The 17,187-nt window shown below is 48.6% G+C and overlaps 1 long non-coding RNA gene across 1 annotated transcript in view; it reads left to right on the forward strand.

Annotated features, from left to right (window-relative positions):
• The first annotated feature begins 522 nt into the window (after window positions 1-522).
• LOC116968604 overlaps window positions 523-17,187 on the forward strand; it is a 17,097-nt gene continuing 432 nt past the window's right edge. Inside the window, exons 1-2 of the long non-coding RNA XR_004410479.1 lie at window positions 523-565; window positions 7,262-7,263. This is a non-coding gene — a long non-coding RNA (uncharacterized LOC116968604). The remainder of the gene's footprint in view (window positions 566-7,261; window positions 7,264-17,187) is intronic.

Genomic DNA, 17,187 nt, shown 5'->3' on the forward strand with positions numbered 1-17,187 from the left:
TGGATAGAAAATTGGTTGGCAGACTGGAAGCAAAGAGTCGGAGTGACCGGGTCCTTTTCAGAATGGCAGGAAATGGCGAGTGGAGTGCCGCAAGGTTCGGTGTTGGGGCCGCAACTATTTACCTTATATATTAATGATTTGGAAGAAGGAATTAGGAGCAACACTAGCAAGTTTGCGGATGACACAAAGCTGGGTAGCAGTGTGAACTGTGAAGAGGATGTTAGGAGGTTGCAGTGTGACCTGGACAAGTTGGGTGAGTGGACAGATGCGTGGCAGATGCAGTATAATATAGATAAATGTGAGGTTATCCACTTTGGTGGCAAAAACAAGGGGGCAGATTATTATCTCAAAGGGTTAGGTTAGGTAAGGGGGAGGTACAGCGACACCTGGCTGTCCTTGTACACTGGTCACTGAAAGTTGCCATGCAGGTACAGCAGGCAGTGAAGAAAGTTAATGGAATGTTGGCCTTCATAACAAGAGGATTTCAGTATAGGAGTAAAGAGGTTCTTCTGCAGTTGTACAGGGCTCTGGTGAGACCACATCTGGAGTATTGCGTACAGTTTTGGTCTCCTAATTTGAGGAAGGACATCCTTGTGATTGAGGCAGTGCAGCGTAGGTTCACAAGATTGATCCCTGGGATGGCGGGACTATCATATGAGGAAAGATTGAAAAGACTAGGTTATTCACTGGAGTTTAGAAGGATGGTGGGATATCTTTTAGAAACATATAAAATTATAAAAGGACTGGACAAGCTAGATGCAGGAAAAATATTCCCAATGTTGGGCGAGTCCAGAACCAGAAGCCACAGTCTTAGAATAAAGGAAAGGTCATTTAAGACTGAGGTGAGAAAACACTTTTTCATCCAGAGAGTTGTAAATTTGTGGAATTCCCTGCCACAGAGGGCAGTGGAGGCCAAATCACTGGATGGATTTAAGAGAGAGTTAGAGCTCTAGGGGCTAGTGGAGTCAAGGGATATGGGGAGAGGGTGAGCATGGGTTATTGATTGGGGACGATCAGCCATGATCACAATGAATGGCGGTGCTGGCTCGAATGGCCTCCTCCTGCACCTATTTTCTATGTTTCTAAAGTCAGAGACAAACGATGAGAGATAGTGAGAGATAGAGAGAGAGAGAGAGAGAGAGAGAGAGAGAGAGAGAGAGAGAGAGAGAGAGAGAGAGAGAGAGAGAGAGAGACAGAGAGAGAGAGAGACAGAGAGACAGAGAGACAGAGAGACAGAGAGGGAGGGAGAGACAGATAGAGAGAGAGAGAGAGAGAGACAGAGAGAGAGAGACAGAGAGAGAGACAGAGAGAGACAGAGAGAGACAGAGGCAGAGAGAGAGAGGGAGAGAGAGAGGGGAGAGAGACAGAGAGAGACAGAGACAGATAGAGAGAGGGAGAGGGAGAGACAGAGAGAGACAGAGAGAGAGACAGACAGAGAGAGACAGAGAGAGAGGGAGAGAGAGAGAGGGGAGAGAGAGAGGGAGACAGAGAGAGAGAGTGTGCTGGAGTAACTCAGCGGGTCAGGCAGCATCTGTGGAGAAGATAGACACAAAGTGCTGGAGTAGTTCAGTGGGTCAGGTAGCATCTGTGGAGAGAGTGAATGGTGACATTTTGGGTCGAGACCCTTTGGCTTAGTTTAGTTCAGAGATGCAGCGTGGAAACAGGTCTTTCGGCCATGGAGTCTGCGCCAACCAGCGATCACCCCGTAAATTAGCACTATCCTACGCACGTTAGGGACAATTTAATAATTTTGCGGAGGCCGATTAATCTACGACCCTGAATGTCTTTGAAATGTTGGAGGAAAGCGGAGCACCCGGAGTAAAAACCCACGCAGGTCAAGAGGAGAACGTACTAACTCCGCACAGACAGCACCGTAGTCAGGGTTGAGCCCGGATATCTGGCGGTGAGGCAGCAACTATACCGCTGCGCCACTGTGCCACGCAGAATTATATAATTGTTTCCTCCGCCATAAACGCACCCAATATGTGCTGGTAATGTCCTGTTTGCCAGCTTGTTGACCGTCTGTGTTCTGCAGGGTTTAGGAACTGTTGCTGTGGACGGAGAGACGGGGACGTGAGCGGCCATTGAGGGTGGCCAGGGTGCCGGTGAGCCGCCGCCCCCCCCCCCCCCCCCCGTCTGTTTGGTGTGCGGGCTGAGCTCCGAGGGGCTGACCTTCGATGGAGGACCACATGACGGGCCACAACAAGGAGAAGCGTTATGGGTGTGGCAAGGCCTACCAGAAGCCGAGCCTGCTGGAGACCCACCGGCGGGTGCACACGGGAGAACGCCCCTTCGACTGCTCGGAGTGCGGCAAGAGCTTCATCCAGTCCAGCACCCTGCTGGTGCACCAGCGCATCCACACCGGCGAGCGCCCCTACACCTGTGCCCAGTGTGGCCAAAGCTTCACCCAGTCCAGCACCCTGCTGAAACACCAGCGCATCCACACCGGCGAGCGCCCCTACACCTGTGCCCACTGTGGCAAGAGCTTCAACCGCTCCTGCGACCTGCTGGTGCACCAGCGCATCCACACCGGCGAGCTTCCCTTCACCTGCGCCCAGTGTGGCAAGGGCTTCACCCAGTCCAGCACCCTGCTGGTGCACAAGCGCACCCACACCGGCGAGTACCCCTACACCTGCGCCCATTGCGGCAAGGGCTTCACCCGGTCCAGTAAACTACTGGAGCATCAGCGCACCCACACCGGCGAGCACCCCTACACCTGTGCCCAGTGTGGCCAGAGCTTCACCCGCTCCGGCAACCTGCTGAGGCACCAGCGCATCCACACCGGCGAGCGCCCCTACACCTGTGCCCACTGTGGCAAGAGCTTCACCCGCTCCTGCGACCTGCTGGTGCACAAGCGCACCCACACCGGCGAGCTTCCCTTCACCTGCACCCAGTGTGGCAAGGGCTTCACCCAGTCCAGCACCCTGCTGTTGCACAAGCGCACCCACACCGGCGAGCCACCACCACCACCAAAGTGTATCACCTTGGACTTGTGCATGCAGATTATGCATATTCACACACCTTTTAATGCACAGAATGCACTTGGTGTACATTGGCAGTTGATACCATAACTGAACAATTGATAACTCATGCTAATCCCATCTGCCTCACGTGACTAGAGATGGTATTAGTAATATTCCATCTTGGAGTAATAGCATCAGTTTGGAATTGACTGAAGATTTACGGATGAAAGGTTTAGTGTACCAATGTTGAATACTGTTCGTCCACCATAGTGACTTTGATAGTTTCAGCTGGGAATAGCAGAGGTCTAATATTTTGTCTCAGAATCCCAGACAAATGAATGGCTTAATTGTATCTCAATAATCAATAGTTTCAGTTGGTATCAACTTAACTTAAATTTAACTGGACGGATGAGGAACCCAATTTCTCAAATATGGCTATGTGGCTGATACAGTATGTTCAATATCATCCAGATTGGCCATAACACTTGTTTGTTAGCTCTGTGCAGTCCAAGCACTGATTGTAGTGATTTGGTAAATAGTCTGGGAACTGGTTAGCCCATTTTGCGACGCTTTTGAGTGTATCATTGCCTCATCCAGCTAAATTTCAAATATCTCCGAAGCCTGTGAGCGGAAATGCTCACATGGAAGTTATTCAGAAATGTCTATACTGCACATGCGGGTTGAAGCTGTTGACAATGAACAGTCCATATCTCCCATAATTGTGAGCCTGCCTTGAAGGCAACTCCAACCATACCTGCTGTGCAGTATAAACTAATCTCATGTTATCCCAAACCAGTGTAAATATTCAAACCAGTGTAAATATTACCAATTTGTATCCGTGACAGGAGGCATCATCGATGTGGCTCCATACCTTCATACCGCAGGATGGGGAACCAGGAGTTGTGTCATCCTTCCACATCCGAATGGTAGGACTTATGCTAACCGACCCAGTAACTGCCTTAACCTTGTGTGCATCATTTTGCACATTCTACTCCTGGGAGGTAGAGGAGCTTCGAATACGAGGTTGGCGCATCTTCCAGGAAGGCCGTTCTGGGCTATGGCCTGAAAAGACCTTTGTCCTGGTTGTACGGCCTTCAAGCTTTCACCACTTTCCATGGTTTGTTGGTGGGTGCGTAGGGGTGCTGCCACCGGAGATGCCATTCACAGCCTTGCTGCTGGTTGTTGTTCCTGCACCGCCAGCACACTTGTGGTATCTTCAGCCAAACCCCTGTCTTCAGAGTCAGCCCAGAAGTGACTCCTAATGCTCCCCTCTGTCGAGGGAGATGCATTATGCAGCCCTCTATGAGGTGCTGCCATGGGCGTCCTAGGACCCCATGGTGACTAGACTCCATATACTGGAGCATTTTCACGTTGGAGCATCTGCTCCATCAACCGCTCCATGCGGGATATTCGATCACAGTCTTCACAGCCCGACTCCCTTCGGTCTGTCCGACTTCTGCTTGGACTTCCCGCCAGTCTGTGATGTCCATACGGACTGTGCAGGTGCCAGGTCGGAGACTGATGATCAATCTGGACTTTCTAACCAACAGACCCCAGTCTGTTAGGTTAGACAAGCACACCTCTTCAACCCTCACCCTGAACACCGGCATTCCACAGGGCTGTGTGCTGAGCCCCCTCCTATACTCCCTCTTCACCTATGACTGCACACCTGTACATGGTACTAACACCATCATCAAGTATGCAGATGATACAACGGTGATTGGCCTCATCAGCAACAACGATGAGTCGGTCTATAGGGAGGAGGTCCAGCTCCTAGCAGCATGGTGCGCTGACAACCTGGCCCTTAACTCCAAGAAGACCAAGGAGCTCATTGTAGACTTCAGGAAGTCTAGGGGCGGCACGCACACCGCCATCCACACCAACGGGACAGAGGTGGAACGTGTTTCCAGCTTCAGGTTCCTGGGGTCAACATCTCCGATGACCTCTCTTGGACCCACAATACCTCAACTCTGGTCAAGAAGGCTCACCAGCGTCTCTTCTTCCTGAGGAGACTGAAGAAGGTCCATCTGTCTCCTCAGATCCTGGTGAACTTCTACCGCTGCACCATCGAGAGCATCCTTACCAACTGTATCACAGTATGGTATGGCAACTGCTCTGTCTCCGACCGGAAAGCACTGCAGAGGGTGGTGAAAATTGCCCAACACATCACCGGTTCCTCGCTCCCCTCCATTGAGTCTGTCCAAAGCAAGCGTTGTCTGCGGAGGGCGCACAGCATCGCCAAGGACTGCTCTCACCCCAACCATGGACTGTTTACCCTCCTACCATCCGGGAGGAGCTACAGGTCTCTCCGTTGCCGGACCAGCAGGTCCAGGAACAGCTTCTTCCCTGCGGCTGTCACACTACTCAACACTGTACCTCGGTGACTGCCAATCACCCCCCCCCGGGCACTCATCCCACAGGAAAAACACTATGTCTGTATACATGTAAATAGCTTTATTTATTGAAATCATATTCTATGTCGCTCTTCCACGGAGATGCTAACTGCACTTCTTTGTCTCTGTACTGTACACTGACAATGACAATTAAAGTTGAATCTGAATCTGAATCTGATTAGCGGTCCAGGTGTAGCCAACCGCTGCTGACTGCCCGCACTCCCGCGGTCCTCCGCAGTCAGTCTCCATTTGGACTTAGTCCATGGTTCCTTTCCTGTAACACATCCTTACAGAAATAGAAGTAAACAACCTGAGAGTAAAGAATGTACCTGCAGGTCCTGTTTTAAACCTTCTGCTGCGGGGGCAACTCTCCCCTCCCCCCCCCCCCCCCCCCCCCCCCAGAGCTTGGTCTCGAGGTCCTTGTATGCAGCCGGGGTTCCCTTTATAGTCGGGACTTCCCCCCTGCCGAGCTGGGTATCCCCGCGGTCCCTGTGAAAAGGGATAGCCGCGATATACATTGTCCGGGGGTATTCCCGCTGTATAGGTGCCACTGGCACCAGTATGAAGCCGCTGGGTCCAACGCCAACGGCCCGAGAGGCGACTTCTCAGCCGCCCGCTACCCGTATTCCGTGGTCTTTCAAGCGGCTATGTGTCGGTGTATACCTGCTGTATTTTCCCAGGTGCCAGCGGCACCAATATGAGGCTGCTGGCTCCAACGCCAGCGGCCCGAGAGGCGAATTCACCGTCGCCCGCTCCCGCATTCCACGGTCTCCAAGCAATCCCTTGGTCGTGGTCGGGTATCCCCGAGGTCGTGACCGGTATTCCCTTGACTGGGTCCTCCGGACTTCGCCCCGGGCTTTAGCAGGACCTCTAAGTAGAGGTTCCTGCAGGAAGATAAAACCTGGAAAAAGTTTTTAAAAACTTACCTTCAGGTCTGACTGCTGGCAGGAGACTCGCGTCCCCCCTGCCAGTCGTACGCAATGCGTTAGACCATATGACACGCATGCGCACTGGCGGGCTCTTCACGTAGTCACTCACGTGACTCCGAAGTAAAATTGCTTCTTGGCTAGCTCACACACCCTCGCCCTCTCTTGTTATCTCCAGAGGATGGAATTCCAAACTCATCCTTGGGCCTCTTTATGACTCCTCACCAGCAGCATTACAGATCAAATGAAATGTTACAGATGCAGACACCACTATCACTATCTCAGAGTATAGCTACCTCAGTTTTAATAAACATAATAAATCCAACATACAAAGGTCACATAAACCTCAAGTGAACACCTTTCACTTCACATATGTCTTATCTCTTATCTCAACATGAGTATAATTAAACGTAGCAAACTTAATACAGAATCCATTATTATTCCAGCCTTGTTGTCTTGGACGTATAAACAGTCATAAATCCTGAGCCATGTCATTACACCACTTCACAAGAATGTGACATCGAGAAAGAGCAAATGGGCTGTGACCAAATGGCCTGTGACCCGAGAACGGGCCCCACTGACAAACTACTTTTTAAAATATTACTTATTTTCAATACAAGATTATACAAGATACATTTAATATAAAATATACCATATATCCCTCCCTTTGAGACCAAAAATTGTCTCACAGAAAAGAAAACCACAAGCTGCACATATCTGTCGTCAAATTAAACTCAGGGTCCTTAAATTTGTAATGCTCAGCCTTATAATGTTCTTTCTCTGGAATCCTGGATAACTGGGCCAAAATCCCACCCCCACTATACTAGGGTGGGGAAAAAGATCCAGCCCTCCTCACAATCTATAGTTTTATATTTATCTGGTATGTCTTGCACATCATCATAGTATTCTATCTTCGGGGTCTGCTTCTTACGGGAAACAGTTTCACCTTTATCCTGGATCAACGAAAGCTGCTTGGCAGTGGTTCTTACGCGAAAAAAACATAACACAGGGTAAGACGCAACTTAGCACCACAAGAACCCCCAGCAGTTCAGCTCCGCCTCCAATAGTCACCCCCATCTTAATCGGCCACGCTCCCCAACCGCCTAACATATTTTCCAGCCAACTAAAGACGTCATGTCCAAAACCCACATTCTGCTTCTCTTTTATCAGATTTCTCAACTTATCCATTGCTTTAGTGAAAGACCTCTCCGGGCTAGTATTATTAGGTATGCAGGTGCATCATTGTTCCCCAAACAAGACACATACACCCCCTCATTCTGACCTTATTTACACCAGTCTCACAGTCACTAATGTCTCCAAAACCCTCACTTATTATCTTGTTAAAGCTCTGCTTTAACAAGATAATAACCCTCACTTCTTTGTACTCCTGTTCACTTACCTCAGGGCTATTATCGAGTCGAACCTTTGGGGCAGCCCCCATGTAAGGATTGAGATGGTACCAGGTAGATCAACTTACTACCTGAACAGCGGTGGGTGGTTCGGAAAGCTCATACATGCACCTTGTCTCCGGGTTTAAAGGGTCCTTCCTCCTGGTCCACCTCCAACTGCTTTTGCTTTGCCTGTGCATAAATAGCCTTGTGTATCATAATTACTGTTGCATATACTGCTTAAATTCTACCTCTAACTGTTCCAAACTCGGTCTCTTGTAGGGACCTCTCATATATAGCATATCACATATAACAATTACAGCACGGAAACAGGCCATCTCGGCCCTTCTAGTCCATGCCGAACACTTATTCTCCCCTAGTCCCATCTACCTGCACTCAGACCATAACCCTCCATTCCTTTCCCGTCCATATACCTATCCAATTCATTTTTAAATGATAAAATCGAACCTGCCTCCACCACTTCCACTTCATAATGGCAGTCTGTGACTAGTGGGGTACTGCAAGGCTCAGCGCTGGGACCCAAGCTATTTTCAATATATATTAATGATTTGGACGAGGGAATTCAATGCAACATCTCCAAGTTTGTGGATGACACGAAGCTGGGGGGCAGTGTTAGCTGTGAGGAGGATGCTAGGAGGCTGCAAGGTGACCCGCATAGGCTGGGTGAGTGGGCAAATGCATGGCAGATGCAGTATAATGTGGATAAATGTGAGGTTATGCACTTTGGTGGCAAAAACAGGAAAGTAGACTATTATCTGAATGGTGGCCGATTAGGAAATGGGGAGATGCAACGAGACCTGGGTGTCATGGTACGCCAGTCATTTTAAAGTAGGCATGCTGGTGCAGCAGGCAGTTAAGAAAGCAAATGGTATGTTAGCATTCATAGTAAAAGGATTTGAGTATAGGAGCAGGGAGGTTCTACTGCACTTGTATAGGGTCTTGGGGAGACCACACCTGGAGTATTGCGTACAGTTTTGGTCTCCTAATCTGAGGAAAGACATTCTTGCCATAAAGGAAGTACAGAGAAGGTTCACCAGACTGATTCCTGGGATGTCAGGACTTTCATATGAAGAAAGACTGGATAGACTTGGCTTGTACTCGCTAGAATTTAGGAGATTGAGGGGGGATCTATTGAAATATATTAAGAGGTTGGACAGGCTAAATGCAGGAAGATTGTTCCCGATGTTGGGGAAGTCCAGAACAAGGGGTCACAGTTTAAGGATAAGGGGGAAATCTTTGAGGACCGAGATGAGAAAAACATTTTTCACACAGAGAGTGGTGAATCTGTTGAATTCTCTGCCACAAAAGGCAGTTGAGGCCAGTTTACTGGCTATATTTAAGAGGGAGTTAGATGGGGCCCTGGTGGCTAAAGGTATCAGGGGGTATGGAGAGAAGGATACTGAGTTGGATGATCAGCCATGATCATATTGAATAGCGGTGCAGGCTCGAAGGGCCGAATGGCCTACTCCTGCACCTGTTTTCTATGTTTCTATTCCACACAGCTACCACTCTGAGTAAAGAAGTTCCCCCTCATGTTACCCCTAAACCTCTGTCCCTTTTTCTCAAATGTCCTCTTGTTTGAATCTTCCCAACTCTCAATGGAAAAAGCTTATCCACGTCAACTCTGTCTATCCCTCTCATCATTTTAAAGACCTCTATCAAGTCCCCCCTTAACCTTCTGCGCTCCAAAGAATAAAGATCTAACTTGTTCAACCTTTCTCTGTAACTTAGTTGCTGAAACCCAGGCAACATTCTAGTAAATCTCCTCTGTACTCTCTCTATTTTGTTGACATCTTTCCTATAATTTGGCGACCACAATTGTACACCATACTCCAGAATTGGCCTCACCAATGCCTTGTACAATTTTAACATTACATCCCAACTTCTATAATCAATGCTCTGATTTATAAAGGCTAGCATACCAAAAGCTTTCTTTACCACCCTATCTACATGAGATTCCACCTTCAGTGAACTATGCACAGTTATTCCTAGATCCCTCTGTTCAACTGCATTCCTCAATTCCCTACCATTACCATGTACGTCCTATTTTGATTTGTCCTGCCAAGATGTAGCACCTCACACTTATCAGCATTAAACTCCATCTGCCATCTTTCAGCCCACTCTTCCAACTGGCATAAATCTCTCTGTAGACTTTGAAAATCTACTTCATTATCCACAACACCACCTATCTTAGTATCATCTGCATACTTCCTAATCCAATTTACCACACCATCATCCAGATCATTGATGAATATGACAAACAACAGTGGACCCAACACAGATCCCTGAGGCACCCCACTAGTCACTGGCCTCCAACCTGACAAGCAGCCTTCCACCATTACTCTGGCATCTCCCATTCAGCCACTGTTGAATCCATCTTGCTATTCCACCATTAATACCCAACAATTGAATCTTCTTAACCAACCTTCCATGTGGAACCTTGTCAAAGGCCTTACTGAAGTCCATATAGACAACGTCCACTGCTTTACCCTTATCAATTTCCTTAGTAACCTCTTCAAAACATTCAAGATTAGTCCAACATGACCTGCCAGGCACAAATCCATGTTGACTGTTCCTAATCAGACCCTGTTTATCCAGATGCTTATATATATTATCTCTAAGTATCCTTTCCATTAATTTGCCCACCATTGACGTCAAACTAACAGGTCTATAATTGCCAGGTTTACTCTTAGAACCCTTTTTAAACAATGGAACAACATTCGCAGTTCGCCAATCCTCCGGCACCATTCCCGTTTCTAATGACATTTGAAATATTTCTGTCATAGCCCCCTGCTATTTCTATACTAACTTCCCTCAATGTCCTAGGGAATATCCTGTCAGGACCTGGAGACTTATACACTTTTTATATTTTTCAACAGTGTCAGTACTTCTCTTCTTTGAATCTCATAGTTTCCATAGCTACTCTACTTGTTTCCCTTACCTCACATAATTCAATATCCTTCTCCTCGAAGAAAATAAATTGTTCGATAGATAGATAGATAGATAGATAGATAGATAGATAGATAGATAGATAGATAGATAGATAGATAGATAGATAGATAGATAGATAGATAGATAGATAGATAGATATAATTTATTGCCACACAACCAGGGTTGGTGGAAATTTGGGTTGTCAGCAGCAGTACAATAATAAAGAACACACAATACAACTGTAACACAAACATCCACCACAGCATTCATCACTGTGGTGGAAGGCACAAACATTTGGCCAGTCCTCCTCCATTTCCCCCCCGTGTACAGGACCAGAGTCCAGTCAGTCCAGGATCGGCTCTTCCTCACCGGAGACCGCGGCTTTAGATTGTTGTAGGCCGCAGGCCGGCGGTCGAGATTTAAAGTCCCCGCCGCAGCCAGAAGCACCGTAGACTGCAGGGCCGGCGGTCGAAGCTCCCCTCCAGGGGTGATGGTAAGTCCATGCCGGCCCCGCGGTAGAAGTTGGCCACGGGCCGGCAGTGATGGCTTCTTCTTCCCCCGGGTCCCCCATGAGGGATGCCGGGCTGTAGACGCCGCACCAGCTGGAGCTCTGCAGACCGCGGCTTCAGGCTGCGACTTCAGGCTGCCGGCTGCCCCGGGCCAGCGAAACAGAGCGCTCCCCTCCAGCGAGCCCCAGCGAGGATCGCCCGCTCCACAACGAGAGTCCACGCTGCGCCCGCCGCTGAAGCCCCGGGCGCGTCTCCGGGAAAGGCCGCGTCGATCCTTGATGTTAGGCCACGGGGGAGGCGACCTGGAAAAAGTCGCCTCTCCATGGAGGAGGCGACCGAAGCGGTTTCCCCCTTACCCCCCCCCCACACCACCCCCCACACAAAACACACGAAGAAACACAAAATACACACTTTAAAACATACTAAAAAATAAAAAAAAGCTGGAAAAACTGACGCGCTGCTGACATGGCTGCACACAGAGGAGCGCCCCCTACAGTATCAATATCTCCCCCATCTCTTTTGGCTTTGCAGATAGCTGTCCACTCTGACTCTCTAATGGACCAATGTTATCCCTCGTTATCCTTTTGCTATTAATATAGCTATAGAAACCCTTTGGATTTACTTTCACCTTACTTGCCAAAGCAACCTCATATCTTCTTTTAGCTTTTCTAATTTCTCTCTTAAGATTATTTTTACATTCTTTATACTCCTCAAGCACCTCAAGGCGAGATCAAGATGGCGGCGCGACAGGTGTTTGCAGTGGCCTCTCTCAGTGGAAATTCACTGCTTTTGCATGTTATTGGAGCGTGTGGTGTGACTGGAGAATGTGTGTTGAGAGAGAGTGCGGCAGTATGAGCGACAGTTTCTGTTGGACACTCACAACAAAGCTTCTTGCTGTAACAGACACTTACGGAGCGTTCTGGGTGAGCTGGGACTTCTGCGCCGCGTAGGCCCACAGAAAGCCGCGGCTGCATCTGGAACAACATTGGTGAGGAATCACCGCAAGCAGTGTAGCAGGATGCGGAAGCGGGGGAAGCACGGAGGAGTCTACGCTAGGCTAGTCGCAAATCCATATACACCAGCAGTGCCTACACTCATGTTGGCAAATGTCCGCTCCCTCGGCAATAAGATGGACTACATCAGAGCGTGGAGAGCTACTCAACGTAGTGTGAAGAACTGCTGTGTCTACGTCCTTACAGAGACCTGGCTGAACCAGAACATCACGGACGCTGCGATCCAGCTGGATGGGCTAATGCTACACAGAGCTGACAAAGTAGCTTCGCTAGCTGGTAAGTCAAGGGGGGGGGGGGGGGGGGGCGTCTGGCTGTGTATGTTAATAGATTGTGGTGTCGGGATGCTGTGGTGATTTCCACTTACTGCTCACCCCACGTAGAGCTAATGACTGTGAAATGCCGACCCTTCTACTTACCGAGGGAGCTAACGGCAGTCTTCATAACGGCCGTCTATGTACCACCGAGCGTGCGGACGTGAAGGATGCTATAACAACTCTACAACAACATCAGTGAGCAGCAGAGGGAACATCCCGATGCTTTCTTCATGGCAGCTGGGGATTTCAACCAGGCAAGTCTCACATCTGTTCTGCCTAAATTCTACTAGCATGTGAACATCGCAACCAGGGAAAGAACAAACTAGACCTGGTGTACACAAACATCAAAGATGCATATAAAGCAGCCCCCCTCCCCCATATCGGCAACTCTGACCACCTAGCGGTTATGCTCACACTTGCATACAGACCCAGGGTGAAACAGGCCAATGGTCAAAGAAGTCAGAATATGGCCACAGGGAGCTACCGCAGCACTGCAAGACTGTTTTGAAACCACACAGTGGGCCATTTCCAGAGAGGCAGCACAGGTGACAGTGGCATTGATCTCCAAGAATATACAGAATCCGTCATCGGATACATCAATAAATGCATTGATGATGTGACGGTGGTTAAAACCGTCAAGAGGTGTGCCAATCAGAAACCTTGGCTAACTGGGGAAGTTTGTTCTCTACTGAGAGTCCGGAATGCTGCATTTAAATCTGGGGACAACGCAGCATACAAACTGGCAAGGAGTAACCTATCCCGGGGGATCAGGGAAGCGAAGAGGCGGTATGTACAAAAACTTATAGCCACTTCACAATGACAAAGACACACGTCGCTTGTGGCAGGGTTTTCATACCATCACTTACTAAAAGCCTCCCCCCCCCCCCCCCCCCCACTGCGGATATGCCAAAACGACCCCTCTCTACCAGATGAACTGAACAAGTTTTACGCACGGTTGAGGTTAAAAATACCACCCAGATACAAGCACTCCTGCCATCATCCAGTGACCAGTCACTCAGGCTGTCCACAGCTGGAGTTAAAAAGGCCTTGGACGGCGTCAATCCACGCAAAGCTGCAGGGCCGGACAACATTCCTAGACGCGTTTTAAAGGACTGCACAGAGCAACTAAAATATGTTTTTATAGAATTTTTTAGCATCTCACCCAGCCAGGCAGTAGTGCCCAACTGCCTCAAAAGTGCCATCATCGTTCCCGTCCCGAAGAAGCCCAACCCAGCCTGTCTCAATGACTTTCGCCCAGTGGCTCTCACACCCATATTAATGAAGAGTTTTAAGCGGCTGGTCATGCAGCACATCTCCCTGCCAACCTGGACCCACTACAGTTCGCTTACAGAACCAACCGGTCCACAGAGGATGCAGTCTCCACTACACTCCATCTCTAGCTGTCACATCTCAACCAGAAGAACACCTACGCCAGGATCCTCTTCATATACTTCAGCTCCGCTTTTAACCCAATCATTACACAGCAGCTGCTGGAAAAGCTGAAGCTGTTAAAGGTGGACACTGGCACTTGCAATTATGTCCTTGACTTTTTTACACAACGGCAGCAGACAGTCAGGGTGGGCAGTCGGACATCAAGAACCATCGCTGTGAACACTGGCTCACCCCAAGGCTGTGTCCTAAGCCCCCTGCTTACTCATGACTGTACTGCCAGACTCAGCAACAATTACATCAATAAGTTTGCTGATGACACAACAGTGGTGGGTCTCATCAGTGACAATAATGAGTCAGCATACAGGATGGAGGTGGAGCTGCTTACAGAGTGGTGTAGATCTCACAATCTCACCCTCAACGTGGATAAGACGAAGGATATGGTGATTGATTTCAGGAGGGCTGGAAAACAACATCACACTCCGCTGCATATTATAATAATAATAATAATAATAAACTTTATTACGGACTCAAGGTCCAGACAAGTAGCTCCATATTGATGGAGCCGCTGTGGAGAAGGTCAGCAGCATGAAGTTCCTGGGATTCCACCTAGCGGACGACCTGACCTCAACGACCAACACCACAGCCGTCATCAAACGAGCACAGCAGTGGCTCCACCCCCTCTGAAGACTCAGAAAAGCAAGTCTCCCCATTGTTCACCTAACGAACTTCTACAGGGGCACCATTGAGTGCATACTGACCTACGGCATCACTTCCTGGTTTGGGAGCTGCAAGGCTTACGAACAAAGACAGCTAAACAGGATAGTGAAGACAGCCAGTAGGTGCCCCACTCCCTTTCCTGTTGGAGATCTATCAGAAGCGCTGCAATCCGCAGAGCCATCTCCATCATTAAGGACCCTTATCACCGATCCCACCACATCTTGAGTATAGGATTGAGTATATGAGCAGGGAGGTTCTACAGCAGTTGTACAGGGTCTTGGTGAGACCACACCTGGGTATTGCATACAGTTTTGGTCTCCAAATCTGAGGAAAGACATTCTTGCCATAGAGGGAGTACAGAGAAGGTTCACCAGACTGATTCCTGGGATGTCAGGACTTTCATATGAAGAAAGATTGGATAGACTTGGCTTGTACTCGCTAGAATTTAGGAGATTGGGGGGGGATCTTATTGAAACTTACAAAATTCTTAAGTGGTTGGACAGGCTAGATGCAGGAAGATTGTTCCCGATGTTGGGGAAGTCCAGGACAAGGGGTCACAGTTTAAGGATAAAGGGGAAATCCTTTGGACCGAGATGAGAAAAAGCATTTTTCACACAGAGAGTGGTGAATCTCTGGAACTCTCTGCCACAGAAGGTAGTTGAGGGCAGTTAATTGGCTATATTTAAGAGGGAGTTAGATGTGGCCCTTGTGGCTAAAGGGATCAGGGGGTATGGAGAGAAGGCAGGTACAGGGTACTGAGTTGGATGATCAGCCATGATCATATTTAATGGCGGTGCAGGCTCAAAGGACCGAATGGCCTACTCCTGCACCTATTTTCTATGATTCTATGATTCTATGATCTTCTCCATTCTGCCATCTGGGAAGAGGTACGGGAGTATCAGCTGCAGAACCAGCAGGATGCTGCACAGCTTCGTCCCACAAACAATAAAAATGGTTAACGGACTGTGTCCCCTCCCCATACACATACACTTTACCTGTCAAGGTAAAGTCACTTTTCAGTTTGAATGTCTGTTTTTAGTTCAATTTTAGGTCTATTTTAGATATGATAATTTTTAAGTTGTGTGTATTTATTTCTGTTTTTATTAATTGCACTGACAAAAAACTGATTAGAAACAATTTTTCGTTTCTTCTGTGTATGCAAGTACTCAGTGAAATGACAATAAAGTTAAAACTGAATACTGAGATGGGAAAGATTTAATCGGTTTCTGAGGGGCAACTTTGTCACACAGACTTTGGCAGGTGTATGGAAATAGCTACCAGAGGATGAAGCATTATCAACATTTAATAGACATGAAAAGTTTATAGGGATATGGGCCAAACACGGGGAACAGGGACAAGCTTACATGGGGTGTCTTTGTCGGCATGGTCAAATTGGGCTGAAGAGCCTGTTCAGTGCTGAATGATACTATGACTCTATACCTTAGCATCTTGTGGTGACTTAAAATGACTGCATAAATCCAAATTATTGTTGAAGGATAGTTCTTAACATTGTAGTTTTTAATCATCCACAAGTCCTTTATACCCACCCAGTGCACATTACTCACCCAATTTGATTTTCTAATTTGGTTTTGAATGGGCTCTTTGCAAAGATAAATCAATTTGGATAATGTACAATTCTGCTAATTGTGTCTGAGGCACAAAAATGGAATGACAACATTTTACCTTCACCCATCCAAACATTAAACAGAAAGCTTGAATCATCGGTACACAAAAATGCTGGAGAAACTCAGCGGGTGCAGCAGCATCTATGGAGCGAAGGAAATAGGCGACGTTTCGGGCCGAATCCCTTCTTCCGACTGATGGGGGGGGGGGATGAAGGAAGGAAAAAGGGAGGAGGAGGAGCCCAAGCGCGGGGGGATGGGAGGAGACAGCTCCAGGTTAAGGAAGGGGAGGAGACAGCAAGGGCTAGCAAAACTGGGAGAATTCAACGTTCATGCCATCCGGATGCAAGCAACCCAGGCGGAATATGAGGTGCTGTTCCTCCAATTTCCGGTGTTGCTCACTCTGGCAATGGAGGAGACCCAGGACAGAGAGGTCGGATTGGGAATAGGAGGGGGAGTTGAAGTGCTGAGCCACCGGGAGTTCAGGTATGTATTGCGGACCTGAGCGGATGTGTTCGGCGAAACGATCGCCCAACCTCCGCTTAGTCTCCCCGATGTAAATCAGCTGACATCTAGAGCAGCGGATGCAGTAGATGAGGTTGGAGGAGATACAGGTGAACCTTTGTCGCACCTGGAACGACTGCTTGGATCCTTGAATGGAGTTGAGGGGGGAGGTGAAGGGACAGGTGTTGCATTTCTTGCGGTTGCAACGGAAAGTGCCCCGGGGAGGGGGGTGGTACGGAGGGCAGAGGAAGAATTGACAGGGAGTTGCGGAGTGAGCGGTCTTTGCGGAAGGCAGACATAGGGGTAGATGGAAGATGTGGCGAGTGGTGGGGTCACGTTGGAGGTGGCGGAAATGGCGGAGGATTATTTGTTGTATTGCCGGCTGGTGGGGTGAAAGTTGAGGACTAGGGGGACTCTGCCCTTGTTGCGAGTGCGGGGATGGGGAGAGAGAGCAGTGTTGCGGGGTATGGATGAGACCCTGGTGCGAACCTTAT

The sequence above is a fragment of the Amblyraja radiata genome, chromosome 45 (assembly GCF_010909765.2).
Source record: "Amblyraja radiata isolate CabotCenter1 chromosome 45, sAmbRad1.1.pri, whole genome shotgun sequence".
NCBI classification, from domain to species: domain Eukaryota; kingdom Metazoa; phylum Chordata; class Chondrichthyes; order Rajiformes; family Rajidae; genus Amblyraja; species Amblyraja radiata.